This window comes from Pituophis catenifer, unplaced genomic scaffold, assembly GCF_029215685.1.
Source record: "Pituophis catenifer annectens isolate HBS135680 unplaced genomic scaffold, rPitCat1.0.hap2 SCAF_11, whole genome shotgun sequence".
NCBI classification, from domain to species: domain Eukaryota; kingdom Metazoa; phylum Chordata; class Lepidosauria; order Squamata; family Colubridae; genus Pituophis; species Pituophis catenifer.
The window spans coordinates 2,225,868-2,230,754 of NW_027256891.1; positions in this window are offsets into that span (position 1 = coordinate 2,225,868).

Here is a 4,887-nt window from a genome sequence, read left to right on the forward strand (position 1 = left end):
CCTCCTGGGGGCCGACAGTGGTCTGGATTGGGATGGGGTGGGTTGCGTGGCCCGGCAGGCCTCCGCGATGTGGCCTTTCCACTGGCAGCGGCGGCAAACGGCCTCTTTAAAACAGCAAGCCGATCTTGCATGGAACCCCATGCAGCCAGAACAATGGGTTTGCAGAAAATCACTGTCTCTGTGGCTTTCCCGTTTGTCTGGATACAGTCTGTGTACAGCTTCGTCCTCATCCCCATCATCCTCATACTCAGAAACCTCGGTCACCCCCCTCGGTCTCTCTGTAGTTTCCATGGACTCTGCTGGTCTTCCGGCTGTCTGCAGCAGAGTTGTCTGAAGATTTGGCGGCTCTCGCTTCTTCGACAGCATCCTTGAATGACACCACTTGTCTTACCAGTAGTTTCTTCTGGAGAGTCAGGTCTCTCATGCCCAGGATGAATCTCATCTTTCATCATTTCCTCAGGATTGATGAATTTGCATTTCGATGTGATCTCCCTCAGATTGGCCACAAACTCATTTATTGTTTCCCACTCTTGTTGGCACCGATGGTAAAACTCATTTCAGCTCACCATAGGGGTTGCGGCCGGGGCATAGTGGTCCTTCAATGTACTCTGCAGCATTGTCCACGAAATGGACTCGATGTCGGCTGGAGCGACGAGGGTCTGTGCCATCTTGTATACCTTTGCCCCGCAGTAGGTAAGAAAGAGAGCTTTTTGTGGTTGTCCGGCAGGTCCTGGTAGTTGTTGGCCTCTAGGGACATTCTGAAGCAGCTCATGTAGGTGTGCCATTCTTCCGCCTGTGGATCGTAGATTGCTGGTGCGTGTGATCTCTGGGCAGCCATCGTTAGGTTGGCCGAAGCAGTTTGTCCGAGCAGTAAAGTGGCCACGGCTGCCACGAGGTGGATGGTCAGTTCCTTTGTCCTTGTCTGTTCTGTCCCCGTCCCACACGCACACACACCAACAGACGTTCAAGAGTTAAAGACCAAACCACCCGGCAAATCCTTTTCCTTATGATAACGGAACTTGGCAACAACCTAGTGGCTGCCTGCCAAGAGTTTATTACTTACAAAGAGGAGAGATAACTTCTCCCCGCTTCTGATACATCGAAAGAAACAGCTCAATAATTACAATCAAGTCCAGAGATAATCCAGCCAAGTCTTATAGCAAAAGTCCGGCAATGCAGAATGGCGTGGAAGCTTTCAGCTTTGTTCGTCACAAGGTTTGACTGGCCACCACACTCCCTTTTATATCCTGTGGGGTGTGGTCCAGTGACTCAGCCTAATCTCGGGCACGCCTTTTCTTCTGTTGTGCACGCTTATATCTGCGACGCTGGCGTGGATCCAGCCAAGACTCATTACCCTCATCACTGTCCATCTGTCGCTGCGTGGACATGCTTGGCCCCGGCCCTATCTCTTGCTCTTCGGCGGACAACAAAGGCATTGCCAGAGAGGAGGGTCCTGGAGAGGGAGGCCTTGCCAACTCCTCTCCTTCACTCTCGGAGTCCTCTCCTGCGGATGACACAGGCTCAGGTAACGGAGTCACAACATTGTCCTTCACCTTCATCGCCAATGTTAAGTTGCGAGCACGGGAAAGAAGAGACAGACTCTGGAGCTATTCAGCACCATTTTATTAGTTAACAGCTAGCAATACGAAGAGCAGCAATCTGCCAGCTCTCGCTCTATGTAGAGCTCCGGCATACAAGCCAGCCACTGACAGCACTTTATTTTTCCTGCTACAATTTTAACCAATCAGCGGCGGTCATGCAAATCCTTCATGTACGTCCCTATGTAACACCCCCTTTCTATGGCTTTGCACTTTGGCCCTATGGCTGCCGCTGCTCCTCGGCTCCCCAAGCACCCACCGAGTAACCTCGGCAAACGGAGCGTCGAAGCAAGAGCAACTCCCGAGTTTCCCAAAGGACAACGCTGGAGCCAATCCGCCCCTCCAGAGAGCAGCTTCCCTGCCAGCCTCTTCCTCCATGGTCCCACAGGCTGGTCTCACCCGTCAGCTGGGCACAGTCCTGCAGAGAGGTGCCGAGGGAAGCTGCCCCCCCCCTTAGAGGCCTCATGTTGGCTCAGCTCCCCTCCCAGACACCCCGCTCACCCAGAGCGCTTCTCCCCCTCCCCCATCTGGGGTCCACCTCACTCTGCGGTTCCCAGGGATGCTCCGCTCTCCCGAGGGGTGGATTGGCTACTCTTGGCCTCCAATGTCACCCGACAGGAAGCCCCCTTGAGGCCTGCAGCCCAGCTGGGAGGAAGCCCATCCAGGCGCCCCGGTTGTCCTTCCCTCCCATTTGCGGTGCCCCACCCAGCTTTCCTGGAGGGGCTCTGGGGCAGCCCTGGCTGAAGGGGTGGGAAGGGCAAGGCGGGGGGCGGGGGTGGGGAGAGGATGTGGTCAAGGGGAAACGATGCCATAAAGTCAATACAAAGAAATAGGAAGTAGAGAAAAATAGAAAAAAGGAAAGAGAGGAGAGGAGAGGAGAGGAGAGGAGAGGAGAGGAGAGGAGAGGAGAGGAGAGGAGAGGAGAGGAGAGGAGAGGAGAGGACCCTGGTCTTCCTCCCTTTCTTAAGCAGATTTCCAACACCGCCTTGCCCTTCCAAGAGGGGGCACTCTTCCACACCATTAGCTGAAATTTTCAGCCCCACTGAGGCGTCCTCTGCCCCCCTCCCACTGCCCCCGTCGCCCCCGCCAAAGGACACCACAGCCCCTGAGCCCCTCGCTTGAGATCCCCCGCCCTTTGGACTTCAGCCGAGCCCTTTGCAGACACAGCCAGGTGGAGCTGAAGGGCCAGAAGGAACCGGAGAGCGTGCAGATGAGCCCTTCCTGATGACCATTCAAAGAGTCCCGGGAGGCTCTTCCTTCCTCCTGTCAAACCTCTCAAACCGGCCGTCCTGCTAGATCCCTTTCTCTGCAGCGGTGACAGGGACTCCATCTTGCCAGGGCTGATTGACAGCTCCTGGAGATTTTGGGTTGGCTGTTGAGGGAGAGTGGCTCAACTACGTCAGAGGTGTGTAAGGGAAAGTCACAAACAAGCTCCAGATACTTTGCGGCTGCTGATCAGGGAGGAAAACTCCAATGAAGGGAAAAACTGGGGTGGGGGAGGGAGAGAGAGAGAGAGGGAGAGGGAGGGTAAGAGGGGGGGTGTCAACAAATGCCCAGAACCAAAGACCGCTGTGTGGGCTCCCTTGTGAAGAAGGCAGCGTTCTGGTGGGTTTGAGCTCTGAAGATTGGAGTATGCCAGGCTGATGTGTGTCCAGGTATTTGTAGCTACAGAACAATCCAAAGAGAAGGAAAAGTGAGGGGATCTTTTTCCCTCCCGTTCAAAGCAGGGGACGCAGACTCAATACAAATTCCTCCCCCATTGGAGAGATCACCTTGTTCCAGCATTTTTCAGGTTCATCTTGTTCCAGCATTTTTTAGACCATCGATGGATCCCTGGCCAGACTTTACCTCCCTTTCGGGCCCTTTTAATGTATACAACAGCCAACCACCTTGTACTGTGAGACTCCCCGCTCTCGCAGGCTCGGCCCTCCACACTATCGAGGGCCTACCTCGATGATGGGTTTTGGAATCTCGAGAGGTGGCATGGCATGAAGAGAGGGTTGAGGGGCCTTTTAAGTTTGTTTTTAGGTAAGTTTTTAAGGGGTTCGGGGGTAACCAGAGTGGGTTTGGGGAAAAACCCACCGGGGTTGGGGCTGGGGCCGGCAGGGGGCTGCGGCATTAGGGTTGCGGGGTCGGATGTTAGGGAGGGGGCTAGAGTCCATTTTTATGAGGGCCGTTCCATCAGTACTGTGGGTGGGAGGAGCAGATATGGTGGGAGCAGGGAGCCATATCATGTTTCGGGAGTGCGCACTTGTTGTCTTCGAATGATTGCACCCTCCGGTCCCCAATGCTCTGCTCGTTCCCCGGGTTGAACAGATCCTCAGGGCCTGGACCTTCGGCTGATGTTATACAATGCCAGGTCCGTGGTAAATAAAGCCCCGTCATTTGCGATCTTGTTCAGGAGGGGGGAGCGGACCTGGCGGGTATTACGGAGACCTGGTTGGGACAGGAGGGGGCGTCCCCCTCATTGAAATGTGCCCACCTGGTTTTCGTGCATTTCATCAGCCAAGGTCACAGGGGAGGGGAGGGGGGTGGCGGTTGTCATTAAAGAAGGTCTTGGGCCGAGGTAGGTCACAGTGCCTCAGACTGCCGGATGTGAGTCCCTCCTTGTGAAGTGAGGTCATGGGGTACAGATTCCCGAGCTGCTCAATGTTATAGCTGCGGTGGCGGTTGATACCCCCATGCTTATGGTCATAGGGGATTTTAACTTGCCATCCGTCGGTGAGACATCTGAGGCGGCTCGGGAGTTCATGGCTTCCATGACGGCTATGGACCTGACCCAGTTAGTTCATGGCCCTACTCACACAGGGGGAAACACACTGGACTTGGTTTTTGTCTCTGGTCAGTGGTTGAGTGATCTTGAGATATGAGATATAGCGACTGAGCCCTTGTCATGGTCAGATCACTCCCTCCTTCGCTTTGACCTTCAAACCGTCACACCCCGCCACAGGGAGGCAGAACCAATGAGATGGTACCGACCCAGGCACCTGATGGAACCTGATAGGTTCCAGACGGAGCTTGGGCCATTCCCTGAGGCTCTGGCTCACGCCTCAACTGAAGATTTAGTGGCCGCCTGGGATAGGTTGGCCACTGGAGCTTTGGATCGGGTTGTGCCTTTGCGGCCTCTGACCCGGCGCCGGTCTCACCTGACTCCTTGGTTCATCGAGGAGCTGAGGGAGATGAAGCACCAGAAAAGATGCCTGGAGAGCAGTTGGAGGGCCAGCCTTTCTGAATCTGACCAAACACTGGTAAGACCCAGTTTGTGGGGGCAATAAGCTGACTTTGAATA